The following is a 17854-nucleotide window of genomic DNA, read 5'->3' as shown; positions in this document are numbered from 1 at the left end:
TGCGCGGTGGCGGGCGGGGCGGGCTGCGGGGAGGCGGCGAGGGCTGGAAAGCCCCGGGGCAGGCTGAGCGCGGGGTTCCCTCCGCTGCGGGCTGGGAGTCCGGTGTGGTCCCTCCATGCTGTCCCGGGTTCTGATACCGTGGACTGAGCCAGACCCCAGAAACCCTGGGGTGCCGGGAGGTGCGGCCGGTCCCAGGAGTGACGACCGGCGCTGTGGCTGGTAACGGTGGCCACCGCACACCTGGGCCTTGTCGGGAGAAAAAAGCTCCGGGGTGCGAGGGCCCCGGCGTTCTCCGTGCGCTCCCCTGCGCCCGGCTGTGTGAGGCGGAGAGAGCGGGGATCCACCCACGAGGAGCGGAGGCGCCAGACAGTGCAGCACGAGAGTGCCGCTCGGGCGGCCGTGCACGGAGCAGCCGGGAAACTCCCGACCCCTCTTCACGGAGTCCGCACCTCGCAGCTCCATCTTACCACGTCCGTCAGGGGCCCCACCTCCCAGCCTCAGGGGATGGTTCAGGGGCGTGCAGCCCCCCCCCCCCCCCAGGGAGGACAATAGCGGTTCTTCACTCCAATCGTTGTTGGGAGGTATGGGAGCTGAACTGCTGCAGGCTGTTGGCAGCGAGTGTTTTCTGCTGCATGAACTAAGAAGTAGAAAAGCCTGATCATCAGAGAGAGAGGGGCAAGGAGACAGATTTCCAACAGGGTCTGCACGCCTAGCTCCTGTTCTTGAGACCAACACAGTCCTGCTTTCAGCCTCCGCCAGTCACCACAGGGCCTTTGAGCCAAATACTGTTTTTGCTTGAGCTGGTTTGAATTCTGTCATTGCCTCCCAAACAGCACCGAAGACTACACAATACACACACATGCACGTGCACACACACACATAGTAAAATAAAACAAGAAACGACAAGTGTGAACAAGCTTTCATGGGAAGACCTCTGAGGGCCCCAGCTTCCCCACCTCCCTGCTATGTGACCTTAGGCAACTTCCTAACCTCTCTGAACCTCAGTTCCCTTTCCTGTGACATAAGAACAATAGCATCTCTTTTGCAGGATGGTGCAATGCTCTCCAGTTCACCTTTCAGTTGAACAAAGTTGGCTTTATTGACTCCTTGCACTGGAGGGGAATGCACACCCCTGGATGTGTCTGGGAGGGGATGTTAGCAGGGCGATCATGGGATGTTGGCTTGCGTTAAGTGATTTTGTGGGCTGTTTCTCTGGGCTGGATGCTGAAGCAAGGGTAATTCTGTGATTGGGTATGTCAGTGATTCTTAGCTAGACAGCAGGAGAAACAGAGCAAAGCTATAGCTGCAATTAGTTAAGAAACCTTTGAGCCAGGAGGGGGAACGTTTGGGCAGTTTTGTCATTTGGATAATGTTCATGCTTTTGTCTGCGTTCAGGCAGGATTACGGAGGGGTCTCCTCTTTGTTCTGATCCTTCATGGTTACGGAGCGGTCTTATCTGATGTTTCTGGGCTGTAAAACTGTTCACGGTCAACAGAACACCCTGGCCTGGCTGTGAGTGCCAGTCCAGCCGAGGCTGTCAGGGGGCTTTCCCCTTACTTAGTTGTTATGAGGATAATGTGCCCATACTTGGAAAACCATAGTTAAGATTTCAGCTGTGCTGGAGCAGCAATGATCTGGAGGTTGGTGCATTGTGGCAGAGGCTGCCAGTGCCACAGAGGCTCAGGGAAGGATGAAGATGCACAGGCATGCTTCCAACAGCAGCGAGTGTTGAAGCTGGGTTTTCGAGGATGAATAGGAGTGTGAGAGGAGGAAGGATGACTCCAAAAAATCAGAGCAGAAGCCTGATTAGCTCACTTTGGTGGGTTGCCGTGGTGCCTCTCTGCCCAGAGGCAGTGATCCCCCATAGTTGACCGGGGATCCCCCAGCCCCACTTGACAACAGGACCCAGGCTGCACCAGGAGGAGCCCATGCCAGTCAGCACATCACATCCCCACGGCCCGCGGCTGTGTAGGGCAGGCCGATGAACTGACTGGTCCAATAAGAGAGGATCACAAACTTTGCTGGGGATGCTGGACAAAGCCTCCGACTGTTTTACATGTTTTAGAGCCTCAAAGGATTTTGTCCCAGAGCTGCTGGTGGCTACTCTGTGACTTTGAGGAGGAACACTTGCAAGAGAGAGAGCCTGCCCAGGAGAAAGGCAGAGAGGCGGCCAAAGAGGAAGAGAACAAAAGCCTGCGTGGCCCCTGGAACCCTGAGTTCAGCTGTTCCTGAATCAGATTATGTCCAGGACATTTCCATACCATGAGCTGATAAATTTCTTCTAGGCTGAAGCTGGCTGGAATTGTGTTTCTGTTGCTTGCAACCAAAAGACCTTGACTAATCCACGGGCTGCTCTGATCCCAGCATCCACACAAGACCCCAGCCTCCTGTTCTTGATCCAGTTTCACAAATGGATCCTCCTCCTATGCCAGGCCTTCCTGACTTCTCACTCTCTTGGCCACTCATGCTAATTCCAGGCCTCTAGGAGAAGAAGCCCCACACAGGCACTTATGGGGCTCCTACTGGGTGCATCCTCACAGCCATCCTGCAGGGGAGGAAGCAGCATCCCCATTTTATGGATAAGGAGGGGGCTCACAGGTCCAAGGTCCCATCACCATTAAGCAGTGAGGCCACATGTAGCTGATTTCAGAGATTTACTCACTATGCCTGGCCCCTCTCAAATGTTGGCTTCTAGTCCAGTAAATTAGTCCACAAAAGTTATCCACAAATAGTTACTGAGCACATATGATTGCACCCAGCTAGCCTCTGACACAACCCCCTGGAGAAGGGCCATCCCAGGATTAAGAAACCAGCTTTCCCCACACGGGACCACGCATCAGCATAACACAGGTGCTGGGTCTGGGGTGGCAATAGCAATGGAATGGAAGCTTCACTAAGGACGAACAGCAGCATCTGCTTTACAGAGGCAGGCCTGAAGATCAGGCAGGAAGGGAGAAAGGAGAAAGAAGGTGAAGTCTCTTGTTTGACAATAGGAAACCACTCCCTTGAGCGTCTGGACCTGATTCCTGGCTTTGGGGTCAGGCAGACCTTAGGTCCCTACCTATCCTTTCCAAGCTGTGTGACTTCGCCTGCCTGAGCCTCAGTTCCTCTCATGTAGAGTAAAGATAATAATGGTGCTCCTTCCTCTGGCTGTTGGATGGCTATTCTAAGCTGCTCAACTCATTCCCCCTCTCAGTCCCAGAGCCTAGCACCTGGGATGGCATTAACCTTCCAGGAGTTGATGATGCACCTGCTGGCACCAGGGTGTCTGGTGGACCTGGCTGCTGCTCGAGGAGGGACTTGTTTCCTCCTTTGACTCCCACTGGACCCATGAAATTGGGCTATAGGCTGAGCTGGTGAGGCAAGGACAGAAGGCAAGGACTGAGCTGGTAGTCAGGCTCCTGGGAGCCAGGTGGCCCCAGGAACTGACCATGCAGGCCCCAGTCCCCACGCTCTTTGTAACTTCCTCTCACTACCCAGGACCACATGAAAGGAAGCACCAGGAAGACAGAGCTTTGGATTGCTCGGCTCATTGATCCATCACGGCACCTGGAACGGAGTCTGACAAAGATGAGGTGCTTTGTCCACATTCATGAATGAATATGAGCCTAACCCTGGTGGAAAAGGGGCTGTTTGGTAAGATAAAAGTTGAGATGTTGTTAGCATACTGCACACAGGAGTTTTCCTAGGAGAGGCCATTGACGGGGTCTGTTTGGTTTTCTTCTGTGAAGCACTTGAGGTTGCTGAAGCCGGGTGCTCAGAAACAAATGCCTTCAGAGGCCAGGCAGGTGACGGAAATGTGGATGGGCACAGGTGTTGACCAGGATGGATGTGTGGGGACTAGGGGCAAACGGAGAGGGCTTTTTGCACCTAAAGACATTCAAACTGCAAAAACTAAGCTCCACTTCTGCAGCTAATGAGAGGCCATCTGAGGGCCATGTCCATCTGAAGGTCCCATCCTACTCAGGGCCTCCCAGTCATGATTCCTGAGTCCTTCTCCCTGCAAGCCTAGTGAGGCCGGCCAGGGTACTGCTTTCATGTGTGGGATGGGGACATCAGGCCCCAGGTCAGCTCCAGCCCCATCTGCATCATTCATGCTCCCTAAGAGACTGGCATCCCAACTCTTCAAAGGAAGCAGAGTCCCTTCCCTACTGCTGTTGCTGCCTTCATAGCCTCACCTGGGTTCCTGGCGCTGGCACCTGGCAACCTTATGCCCCCAGGACCAACCCCCAGGCCTTCACATATGCACACAGACACAGGGCATGCCTGTGTGCACCCAAGCACCTGCCCCCCAAAGGCATACTCAGGTGCTTTGGGGCACCTTCTGCTCTATTCAGAGATCCCCTTCTCGAGGAAGTCCTCCATGATTACACTCCCTCATTTTGCATGCTAGATCTGCCCCTCCCTCTCTCCAGACCTTCATCACACCTCACACTGACCTGTGGCATCCTCTCCCCTGGGGACAGGAACTGTATATGGTTCTGATGGGGAGGAACTGTATGTGACTCACCTCTGTGCTCCCAGCACAGGCTTAACACAGAGCAGGTGCCAAGTGTTTATGGAGTGCACAGGAGAAAGTTACGCAGCATCACAGATATTAGGCTTCCTAGGATCAAATCCCTGTATGGCTACCTACTTGCTGTATGACTTGCAAACCTCTTTGTCCTCAGTTTCCCCACACAATATAGGGATAATAATAGTGTCAGCTGGATGCGGTGTCTCACACCTGTAATCTTAGCTCTTTGGGAGGCAAAGGTGGGCAGATCACCCGAGATCAAGTGTTGGAGACCAGCCTGGCCAACATGGTGAAATCCCATTTCTACTAAAAATACCAAAATTAGCTGGGCTTGGTGGTGCATGCCTGTAATCCCGGCTGCTTGGGAGACTAAGGCAGGAGAATCGCTTAAATTGGGGAGGCGGAGGTTGCAGTGAGCCAAGATCATGCCATTGCACTCCAGCCTGGGCGACAAGAGCAAGACTCTGTCTCAATCAATCAATCAGTCAATATGCCTAATTCTCCAGTGTGGTGAGTATTCAGGGTTTGTGCAGCAGGTCTGGGCACATGGCTCCATGCGCAAGTGTTTGCTGCCATTGCTGCACTGGTTCCAGGTGGATGTGGGAGGATTCAGTACAATCAGGAACCATTCCTGTGGCCTTTGCAGAGAGACACCCCAGCAGAGGGGCTAGACAGCAACCTCCCAGATGTGCTGGCCCAGCAGCTGGGCTCCCTTAGACTCAGTATTGACCCCTGCTTGTCATGGGGCATGTGGCCTCTTCCCTGAGCAGCACTGTGTGGCGGGGATGGGCAGGCCTCGCAGGTCGGATTGATTTTGAAATCTTGTCTCTTACACAGGAAAAGGTCATGTTTGCAGGCAGGTGTCCCGAGGCCTCTTTCCAGCAGGGCGCCCTGTCTGAGCCACGGGACTTCCATTAGCATTAATGGGGGGCTCTGGGCAGAGGGCTTCAGCTGGGGATGCCTGGGGGCCCGGGGGCCCGGCGGGGGTGGCAGACGTGAAAATCATTCCTGATGAAGCTGCTTAGAGAGTTGGTCTGTAAGGCAGGGGGGCTATGCAGGCAATTCCAGGCTTGTATGCCTGAGTTTGCCAAGAGCAGGTGGGGGGACTCTGGTAGTCCTCTCAGCACTGGAGTCTCCACAAAGGCTGGAGCAGTAGGCTCTCCATCCTCAGACCCTCAGGCAGGGCTGCATCCAGCTGCCTGCTGGAACCTGCCCCCCAAAAAGCAGCAGTGGTTCTGCCCTGGGAGTAGGGCACAGCTCCTGCACTCTGTGTCAGCCTCTGCTGTGACTGGGACAGGTCTGGGAGAGGAGGCTCCTTGGAGAGAGGGGTTAGACCAGCCCTCAACATTCCCTGAGGCTCTAAAATTAGGACCAGATTTCAGATCCTTGAGCTCTGCCCAAATTCCCACCACTGAAGTCCTCATGGTCCCCTCTGGCTGTCCACTGGGAGTGGGACCAGCAGTTCAGAATCATGCTCCACAGGGATCTCAGAGCTGATTCCAAAGTCATGAAGTGCTCACAGGCTGGATCTGATCTGTCATTGAGTATTGTGTAGCCATAGCAGAGTTTTAACATACCATTTCAAAATTAGCTGACAACATTTCAAAGTTGGAGGATTTTGTGTTTTAAAAGATAGAGATTTATAGCTTGGCTTGAAATATTAGAATCTCTGGCTACTCCAGGCTGGCATCCCCATGTCACCAGCCAGCTGCCTGCTACAGACCTGCCTTGTCAGCCACAGTCCCCACCACTCCCTATCACTTCCCTCACAGGCATTGAGTGTAAGGCGCACTTGTCACCACGGTTGCACCTGGTTCACCTCATTCGTTCTTATTGCCTGAAGCCATGGGTGTTGGGACTGGCTTGTTGCAGTGGCTGAGGGCCAGAAAAGCCAGCCCATTTGGACCTTACAGCTTTTGGACTTGCTGTCCCTTCACCTATGTTTTATTTTAATAGAGATGGGGGTCTCTCTATGTTGCTCAGGCTCGTCTTGAACTCCTAGCCTCAAGTGATCCTCCCACCTCAGTCTCCCAAAGTGCTAGGATAACAGGCCTGAGCCACCTCACCCAGCCATTCCCTCCGCTCGGAATGCTCCTCTCCTGGATGGCCACATAGCCGCACATTTCATTCAGATTTCTGCTCATACGTCCTAGAAACCGTTCCTGCCCACACCCATCACTTCCCCCTCCGCCTTACTCTGCCTCCTCCTTCTCCAAAGCGCTAATTTCCTCCTGGCATAGAACACATTCATCCGTTTATTCGCCCCTTGTCTCCAGTCCACCCCAATGGAATAGCTCCAATAGAATGTCAGCTCCCTGAGAACTGTAACTTTGTGTGTTTTATTCATTGGCTTGTCCTCAGCCCCTGGGTAGGACTTGGCACACAGCAGTGTTCAATGCATACTTATGAATGAATGAAAAGGGAAAAAGGAAGGATGTGAGACTCTAGACAGCAAGGAAGCCTTGAATGTCAGTCTAAGGAGCAGGAATGGGACCTTTCCATGAGCTACGGGCAGGAGACGGATGGGCCAGATTTGCCTTCCTGACAATGTCTCTGGGAACAGCCTTCTAGGCAGTTCTGTGGCCCCTTCAGGCACCGCGTTTCCACATCAGCCGCATGATCTATATAACAGGCAGCCACCATGTGGTCAACAATCTAGGGGGATAAGTGCAACAGCCATGGCTCCTGCCCTCAGGGAGCTTCTGTTTAACTGGGCAGAGAATAGAGCACAGGATAAAACAGGGAGAGGGAGTACATTCCCACCAGGCTGTAATCTCTGTGGAGCAAGCACATCATTCAATAAATATTTATTGAGCACCTACTATGTGCCAGGCCCCTGCCCTTAGAGTTCAGTCTGGTGATAGAGATAGGCATTTCATCCAACAAATATACATTCTAAATACAAACCGAAGGGAGCTTGAAAAGAAAGGAGAGAGGCTTTACAGGCTCCTGGCTTGCTCTTCATTCATTGAACACACAGTAGGTGCTCATATCTATTTGCCAAATGAATTAGTGAATGAATGCATGGTTCTTTTGAGGACTAGCTCAGAGAGCAAGGAGATGTTGGGGAGCTGCAGAGACAGTGCTGGAAGACAGGAGGGAAGGAAGATAGAGGACGAGGGAGAAAGATTGAGGACTAAGGCGGGTGTTACCGCAGAATCAAGGGTTTGTTCCTCCCTACATGTGACCCCACACTGGACACTGAGCGCTGGGCAGGGCTCTCCTTGGGAGAAGAAGGGGACCTCCTTTTCCTTTCTCAGGAATGAGTGCTGTCCCTACCCCACCCTGGGCGGCCTGGGCACCACTTGGTCTGCCATTTTGATGCTCTCGGCGGGACCAGGATGCTGTAAACACCCATACGCAACTCTCCTGCAGGGTCTCCGGGTTGCCAGCAATCACGGCCATCTGCTCACATGGCACTGCGCCCAAGCCCCTCACCCGGGGAGCTGTGCCAGGCAGCGATTGGTTCTGAGGCGTGCCCCTCAAACTGGGCGGGGAGCCTCCTCTTCTGAGAGGCCCCAGGGGAGTAGGGGAACAAAAGACAGATTTCTTTTTCCTAGGAAGAAAAAGATCAATTTCACTTAAGACTCAGCACAAAATGAGGAGTGGAGGAAGAAGCAGAGATGAGTGTCTATGGGGTCCTGAATATTCAGAAGCTGTCTTTGCATAGCTCAGAGTCTGGGGCGATGGGAGAGGCAACCAGGGCACGCTCCATGTTTAAAACATCCTTCGAAAGTCGTGGTTTCTTCTTAGAGACACCCCCTTCTCCAGCCATTCCCTGGTGGCTTGGCCTCTGCAGGGGACCAGGGAGGGGAGCCACAAGGCCTTTTCCCATGAGAAGCTGCAGAGAGTACTGGCCTGGCAGTCCACCCAGCTGGACTATGCAAGAGTGACATGGCTTTGCACAGTCCACTGGCTTCTGTGAACCCCTCCTAAAACATAGGTGACAGGATGGTTGTGGGGATTACATGGGACAGGAGGCAAAGTGGCATGTCTCTCTGAAGCAAGGAAAGGCCCGGCAGTGGTGCGGCTCGGTGCTGTGCATGTCCCTTGCGTGTGCGCACACAGTTGTGCATGTCTAGTGAGCACGCCTTTCTACATGTGATGTGCTGGGATCCAGCTGTGTCTCCATGGATGTGCGCGTACTTGACCACATCCCCAGGTGGGCCCCTTTGGATCTGCATGTGAGACTCCAGGAGCCTATCTGGTATGTTCTGGCTCTTGCCCATATTTGTGTTATGGGATCATGGAGGTTCGAGCATGCACCAGTGTGTGTGCACACAAAGGGCTCGTGTTCTGAGCTCACCCGCCTCTGGGAGCCCCAGTGACAACGGCAGATGGAGCAGGGGGAGTTGGCTTCGAGTGAGGTCCTGGACTCCGAGTTCTTTTCCAGCCGCTCAGCTTCCAGGGTGGGTCCGCCTGGAGCAGGCAGAGGCCACATCACCTCCCTAGTGGCTTATCCTCAGCACACCCTGCCCACCGTCCAGCTGGCATATGCCAGGGTCTGGCACTCATTTCAAAATCCACATCAGAAAGAGGCTGGCCATGGTGAAATCATCCTGGTCACCCCAGTTCCACATGGGACTGTCTGCACCTTCCTACTATAGCAAGCGACCTATGCCCCCACCAGGGGACAGACAGAGGGGTCCCACAGTGTTGACCCTGTCTCCGTGCTCCCTGGAGAAGGCTAGAGATGGGAGGGGAGCTATGGCTCAAGGGCCTGAAGGGTGGTCGGAACAAGAGGAGCAGAGAAGAGGAGGCCAAGCTGTTCACTGCTTACGGCACCCAACAGTTTATTGGTTTCCTTCCCCTGCGGTGGCCTATTTCATCCTCCGCCCTGCCAGGCCAGAATGATAACCAACCCTACTGCACAGGTGAGGAAGCTGAGGCTCCGAGAGGGGACCAAAATTGTACTGTGATGACAGTGACCCTGGCTCCAAAACCTCTCCTTTGGCAGATGAGTAGGCACGCCTGTGTCAGCTTTGTGGGTAAGAAGCTTGTTTCCCGGGGCAGCCTAAGCAGTGGGCCAGCTGACTGTAAGTGCTAATGAGCCAGACAGGGCTGTTTCTTTGGTTTTGGGGTTTTTGTTTCGTTTTGTTTCGAGACAGAGTCTCGCTCTGTTGCCCAGGCTGTAGAGCAGTGGCACGATCCTGGCTCACTGCAACCTCCGGCTCCCAGGCCCAAGTGATCCTCCCACCTCAGCCTTTTGAGTAGCTGGGACTACAGGCTTATGCCACCATGCCCAGCTAAGTTTTTGTATTTTTTGCAGAGACAGGGTCTCACTATCTTGCCCAGGCTTGTCTCAAACTCCTGGGCTCCAGTGATCTGCCCACCTTGACCTTCCAAAGTATTGAGATTACAGGCATGAGCCACTGCACCTGACCCAGATGCTGTGGTAAAGGCTTATTTAATCCCCTCAATAATCCCATGAGGTGAGTATTAGAATTACCTCATTTTACCCATGGAGACACTGAGGCTCTCAGAGGTGAATGAATTCACTGCGAGTCACGTAGTGAACTTGGTGTGGTTGGCTCATGACCACCACCCTGGGTTGCCTTCCACGGAGGTTAGGAGAGTTCACAAACTCATTTAAAAGAACAGACAGGAGGAGATAAAACCACTTCTTGCCTCTTCTTCCCAGGTGAGGTGGGAAAGGTCCCTGTTCTGCTGGACAGAGAAGCTCCCAGCATCCAGATGCAGCCTCTGCACCTGAGCTCCAGGTGGGAATACACTCCCAGCAGAGCAGGAAGTGAGTGACAGCTCAGCCCCAGGACCAGCTGGGGCTTTCTGAGCGCTCATTCCTCTGGGGACCCCTGCCCTCCCCAGCCTGCTAGAAGGGGCAGCTCTGATGGCCGTTCTGCTCTCAGTGATGCTTTGGTCAGGGGTTCCTTGTCCACACAACTCCAGAGTCTGTGGCAAGGGGAGCAGCTAGAGGGGATGGAGGGGCAGGGAGGGTGCCAGGCTGGGATGGGCATCCAGCCCTCCACGGCTGCCTCCGCCTACACTGAGCACGCTGGATTATTCAATGTAACATTTAATTACACTGAGAGTCTAACGAACACAAGGAAAGTCAGATGTGGAACTCACGCCCCCCGCTGAGCCTCCTGGAAACCGTGGGAGGGAGGGTTGCTCCATATGCCGCTACATGGGTGTGCACGGGTGTGTGCACATGTATGCGTGTGTGTTCATGTGGCCCGCCTCTGTGTGTCCGTGTGTGTCCAGGCGGGCAATACATGCACATCTGCCTGGCATGTGCCTTTGTGTGTCTGTTGTATATGAGTGTGTACCTCTCTGTTGTCAGTGCTGTGTGTGTCTACCTGCTGTGTGTGTAGTGTGTATGTGTTGTTGTCTGTTGGTGTGTATGTGTTTCTGCTGTGAGTGTGCACCTCTCTGTTGCCCATGCAGTGTGTATCACGTGTGTGTTAATTGCTGTGTGTGTGCATACTTCCTTTTTGCACATGTGGAGTGTGTGTGTGTATCTTCTCTGTGTTTGTGTACCCCTCTGTTGTCTGTGCTGTGTGTGTGTGCGTGTGTGTGTGTAATAGTTGCTGTGTGCGTGCATGCCTCTCTATTATCTGTGTGGAGTGTGTGTGTGTGTCTTGTGTGCGTGCATGCCTCTCTATTATCTGTGTGGAGTGTGTGTGTGTGTCTTGTGTGCGTGCATGCCTCTCTATTATCTGTGTGGAGTGTGTGTGTGTGTCTTGTGTGCGTGCATGCCTCTCTATTATCTGTGTGGAGTGTGTGTGTGTGTGTGTGTGTGTGTCTTGCTGTGTGCATGAGTGCCTCTCTATTATTCGTGTGGAGTGTATGTGTGTGTCTATCTTGTGAGTGTGCACCTCTCTTGTCAGTGCAGTGTGTGTGTATCTATCTCTGCATGTGTGTGCACGTCTCTGTGTGTGTATGGTGTGTATATGCAGGTATTCATGTCTGTGGTACAGCTCCAGGCTACTGTGTGCGTGCGTGTCTGGCTGTGTCTGGGCTGTAAGCGTCTATGCGGGCCTGGGTGCCTCTCCCCATGTGCCTCTGTGTGCCTGCCCATCTTTGTCATGGCTGCTAAACACAGTGCTGCCTCTAGTGATGAGTAATGCTTCTCAGGCCCCCAGTAAACGTGGACTGGTGGAAAATCCTCTGGCATCCACACTGCTGTTTGACGCACTTCAGCAGGCCCTTTTAGGGACTGCCAGGTCCCTAAGTAATAGTAATTCCGCTGGCTCCATCTTCTTTTGCCTGGGACCAGGTAAGAGCAGGTAGGTCCTCCTCTCTCCTTCCATCCCTTCCCCATCTCTTCCTTCAAGACTTCTCCCGTGGCCAGACCTACATCTATGTGGCCCTCTGGGTGGTCTTTTTTTTCTACATGCCCCTTTCCAGAATGTCATGTTGGACTCTGAACTCCTCTACTGACTTAGTGCTCAGAATCAGATCACCAGGGACTGAGTTCTGCAGGTGTCTTCCCTGGTGTGTGACCTTAGAGGAGTCACTTGACCTCTCTGAGCCTGCCTTCCTGCCTGGCAGGGAGCACCAAAGCAGATACTGTGTTATAAAGTGTGTTGTGCGCTATGGTGCAGTCAAGGGAGGGCCTTTACAATGGGAATAAGCCGGGCTAGATCCTTAGCCTGAGGGAAGGAATATGGACTCCAGGAGAACATCGCTGAGCCCTTTCTAGGGCTGCCCCTGTTGGGGCAAGAGCAGCTGGCAGGGAGAAGGATGCATATTCTCCCATGATGGCCTCTTTTCTGATCTCAAGGAATAGGTCTTGAAAGATGGCAATCACAAGGTGGCACCTCCTGAATACTAGGGTGAGGCTGCACCAAGACCCATCAAGAATTTTCCAGAGACCTGGGCAACACTCTGACATAAATCGAGGCAGTCTACTCATTGCGGGGCTTGATGCATGCTCTCCCTGGTCAGTCCCAGTCCAACTCCCTCCACCGTTTTTCTCTTCTTCTCTCACCAAAATCTTCTACCTCAAGAATCAATTTACCAAGTGAAATTCAATCTGCTCAGTTAACAATCCCTGAATTGTTATATACACATACAAGGACCCAAAGATCTAGGCACAAAGATATTCATTGCATCATTGTTTACAACACATAAATGAAGTCAATTATTTATGACTCATTTAGCCAGTGAGATGCATTGTGGCCATTATAATAAAACAAGATCTGGAGGGACTTCTGCTTTTGGCAAGACGAGTGGACACATTTTCCCTATTTCTCCTGCTAAATATAACTAAAACTCCTGGACATTAAATATTTCTAAGAGGAGGAGGAGGAGGAGAAGAGGAGGAAGAAGAAGGAGGAGGAGGAGGAGAAGAAGAAAAGGTAGAAGAAGATAGAAAAGGAAAAAGCAGAGGAGAGGAAGAGAGGAGGAGGAGGTTGAAGAAAAAGAAGAGGAAGAAGAAGAAGACAAAAGGTGAAGAGGAAAGACTGACTAGAAACCTTTGGATCTAAGGAAAAAACATGACGGTGGGTTCCTTTGGTTTTTTTTGTTTGTTTGTTTGTTTTTTGTTTTTTTGCTGCATATATCCCAGAAAGGGCCAACAACATGGAAACATCAATGTACATAGACCAAAATGCCCCATCAACGTCTGCTTTCTTTAGCCAAACAACAGTAAACAATCAGCCTAGCAAAACAACATCTCTTAGACAGTAACCATTCTACTTCGGCTAAATGCCATAGAAAAAAACCGTGGCTCCACCTGCACACTGCTTTCATTCTCACCAATCTATAATGAGACTCCTCAAAGCGCCTCACCAGGGTGGGAAATCAGAAAAGGCCAAATAGGAATATAGGATTTTCATCCTTGCTGTGCAATGACAAGACCCACCACCCTACTCCACAGTACCAGGGGAGCCTGAATTTTCACTCCCTATCCAGTAGTATTAAGGCATCCCTGCCCCTGTCCCTGTCCCCACAGGGATGGTATCAGAGGAAGTGCACTGGAGAGGCCAGACATTTGAAGCTGCACAGTTGTAACAAAGTCACCTGCCCCTCTGTAGTATCAGTGAAGATTACTTGAGAACAAGTAACTAGACACTCCAACCTCTCCCAGCCAGAGAGATGTCAGTGAGGACCTATGGGGAGCTGGAACTCCCACCCCCACCCAGCCATAGTAATGAGCCCCCTCACCTAAGGTGTTAATGGAGGCTTAGTGGGGAAATTGGGATTCTACTCCCATCTGGCATTAAGAAGGCAGTAAGACCCCTCTCTGCCCCACTATCTTTCCCTTCTGGAGAGGTATTAGAGGAAGCCAGATAAACAAGGTTTAAATGAGACCCAGGGTTTCATAACATAATATACAAAATGTAAATGTTTCAACAAGGGATTAGTTATGATACCCAAATCCAGGAAGATATCAAACAGAATGAAAAAGAAAATCAATAGATGTTGAAAGTGAAATGACAGAGATGCTAGAAATGGTTAAGGGTTTTAAAGCGGCAATCATAAAAATACTCTAACAAGCAACCACACACTTGCCTGAAACAAATTAAAAAACAGGAAGTCTCAGCACAGGAGAAGGTATGAAAAAGCACCAAGTGGATATTTTAGAACTGAAAAATTCCATAACTTAAATAAAAAGTTAAACCAATAGGCTCAACAACAGAATGGAGGAACAGGAAAAAAATTCATGAACTAGAAGACAGAGTAACAGAAATTATCCAGACTTTATTTTTTTTGTATTTATGTTTCTACACAACTATTAACAATCTTAATTTAAAATGAACAAATAAACTGGGGGAAAAAAAAAAACAGAACTTTAGGAAACTGTGCGACTATGAAAAAAAAAAAAAACCCACTGTTAGTGTCATTGGAATCATGAAAAAAAAAAAGAGGACAAAGAGAGTAGAGCCAATAAAATACTTGAAGAAATACTGGCTAAACAAAATCCCAATTTTGGTGAAAGACATACACCTATAGATTCAAGAAGCTAAGTAAATCTCAAACAGGATAAACTCAAAGAAATCCAAATCCATGACACATCACAGTCAAATTTTTGATAACTAAAGACAAAGAAAAATCTTACAAACAGCAAAAGAGAAACGACATTTACCTAGAGGGGAAAAAACAATTCAAATGAAAGTAGATTTCTTATCAGAAATCACAGGAGTTAGAAGAAAGTGGCACAACATTTTTCAAGTGCTGAAATGAAAAAGAAAAAACCTGTCATCAGAAACCCATATCCAGTGAAAATATCCTTCAGAAATTAAAGGGAAATCAAGATATCCTCAGAGGAGGAAAAACTAAGAAAATCTGTAGCGAACTGATCTTGTTAGGGTTGCTCTTTTGCCCTAAAATATGGCAAAAGGAAGTTCTCTGAACATAAGAAAATGATAAAGGAAAAAATATTGGAACACAGGAAGGGAGAAAGAACACAGTAAGCAGAAAGATGGGTAAAATACAATAGAGTTTCTGTCTCCTCTTGAGTTTTTAAAATTATGCTTAATGGTTGAAGCAAAATATTTAACACTGTCTAATGTGATTCTAAACATGTGTAGAAGAGTATTTAAGACAATTAGATTATAAATGTAACTTATATGTATAAGGGGAGGGTAAATTGGTATAAATCGAGGCTTGCTCTTTCATCCAGGCTGAAGTGCAATGGTGCAATCTTGGCTCATTGCAACCTCTACCTCCCGGTTCAAGTGATGCTCCTGCCTCAGCCTAAGTAGTTGGGATTACAGGCATGTACCACCACACCTGGCTAATTTTTGTATTTTTAGTAGAGATGGGTTGGCCAGGCTGGTCTTGAACTCCTGACCTCAAGTGATCCATCCACCTCAGCATCCCAAAGTGTTGGGATTACAGGCATGAGCCACTGCACCCTGCCTGAGGCAACTTTTCTATACTCACTTCAACTGGTGAGGTGATGAAACCAGGAGATTTTACTATATCATATATATATATATATATATATATATATATATATATATATATATGGCAACCACTAAAAATGCTATACAAGGAGATATACCCAAAACACTGTAAATAAACCAAAATGAAATTCTAAAAATTTTCCAAGATAGGAAGGCAGAAAAAGGACATCAGAGAAATAAAAAAAAAATAGAACAGAAAATATAACATAGCAAACTTAAGTCCAACATGCCAATAATTACGTTATATAAATTTAATCTAACACGACAATTTTAAAAGCGATTGACAGAATAGATAATCCAACTATGTGGGGTTTACCACACATTCACTTCAAGTATAATAATATAAACAGGTTAAAAATAAAATGATGGAAAAAAGATCTATCATGTAAACATTAATTGAAAGAAAATATGGTGACTATATTAGCATTAGATAAAGTAGACTTCAGAGCAATTAAGGAGACAGAGGGATCTTACATAATGATGAAAGGAGCAATTCATCAAGAAGACATAGCAATCCAAAATATATATGCACCAAACAGTAGAGCTTAAAAATATGCAAATGATAGAACTGAAAGAAGAAATAGACATATCCACAATTATATTTGGATACTTTAACAGTCTTCTCTTGACAATAGAGCAATTAGAAAACCAGCAAGGATACAGAAGAACTCAACAATGCCACCAATTTACAGAATCTAGACATCTACAGAGCATGCCACCCAGCAAGAGCAGAATACACATTGTTTCAAGGGCCCATGAAACCATGCTAGACTATAGCATAGGCCATAAAACATAAATTTCAACAAATTTTAAAGAATGGAAATCACAGAGTATGTTCTTCAACCACAATGGAATCAAACTAGAAATCAATAGCAGAAAGACAAGAGAAAAGTTGCCAAAAACTTAGAAGCTAAACAACACAATTCTAAATATTCCATGGGTCAAAAACAAAGTCTCAGGATTAATTTAAAAATACATTGAACTGACTGAAAATGACAATACAATGTGTCAAACATTGTGGGACACAGCCAGGGCAGTGATGAGAGGGAAATTTATAGCACTAAGTGTGCATATTAGGAAAAAGAGAAAGTGTCAAATCAATATTTAAGTTTTCCTCCTCACGAACCTAAAGAAACAAGAGCAAAAGAATCCCAAGCAAGCAGAGGGAAGGAAAAAAATAAAGAGCAGAAGTTAATGAAATTGGAAATGTAAAACCAACAGAGAAAAATCACTGAAACAAAGAGTTTCGTTCTTAGAAAAGATCAACAAAATGGAAGAACCTCTAACAAGACTAACAAAGAAAAAGAGAGAAAATGCAAAGCACCAATATCAAGAATGAAATGGTGGATATCACTGCAGACCCACAGATACCAAAAGGATAATAAGGGAATAGGATGAACAACTCTACATGCATACATTATACAAATTAAATTAAATTACCCAATTCTTGGAAAACAGATGACCACAACTTACCCAATATGAAATTAATCATTTAAGTAGCCTTATATATCACTTACAACTATTAAGGAAGTTGGATTCATAATTGAAAAACTCCTCAAAAAGAGCAAGATCTGTGAGTGCTCACATGAAAAGAAAGAAACAAAATATTCAGAATGAAAAGTCATAGAGCAATTCACAGAATAACAGATTTGAAGGAAGATAGGAAATAAATATATGCAAATGTATGTATATGCACAGACTATCTTTGGAGAGAATTAGACTGGAAAAAAGAGTGTTTGTAAGAGGGACAGTTGGCTTTTAGTGATTTTTTATTTTGTCCTTCTAAGCAGTTTACACTTTTTTCTTTTATTATTTAACATTGTTTTAAACATCAACATCCACATGGTTTGCCTGGCTGCTCAACACGGAGCATAGGAATCCAGGCTTTACAGACACATCACCTGTTTTCCCATCTCAACTTTGCCACCCGCCACCACCCTAGCTTCCCTCACTGTCAAACAAGGACAAAGATCTTGAGGAATAAGTGTCTGGGAGTGCCAGGACTCTCGAATTAGCAGAGCAGGACGGCATACCTTGCACTGTACTGGCTGCTGTGAAGATTTAGGAACAAGAGCAAATCCAGGAAGCTCCTGTGGGAAAATTGGGGGAGGGGGGTCCCTGAAGGTGGTGGCTCTTGAGCTGAGCCCTGAAGGAGCTATAGGATCAGTTTGGGCTGGGAGAGGAGAAACATAATTAAAGACAGAGATGTCAGGAGGAGAGGCAGGGCAAACCCATGGTACTTGGGGACAGGGTGGCCGGGGGCAACTAAGAGCCCAGCCAGGAGTCCTCAGGCTGTCAGGGCAGGCAGTTCTCCTTCAAGGAGGCTGATCAGAGCTCTTACTTCATTAAAAAGACAGTAGGGCCAGGGTAATGTCCTCGTCGTATTCTCAGAGCTGATTTTCTCTTCTGTTTTCTATGAGGCTTTAAAAACCATCAGCTAATAATACTGCCCTCCAGGTGCTCA

Source organism: Saimiri boliviensis, chromosome 1 (genome assembly GCF_048565385.1).
Source record: "Saimiri boliviensis isolate mSaiBol1 chromosome 1, mSaiBol1.pri, whole genome shotgun sequence".
NCBI lineage: Eukaryota > Metazoa > Chordata > Mammalia > Primates > Cebidae > Saimiri > Saimiri boliviensis.
Note: the sequence above shows the minus strand (reverse complement) of the source record.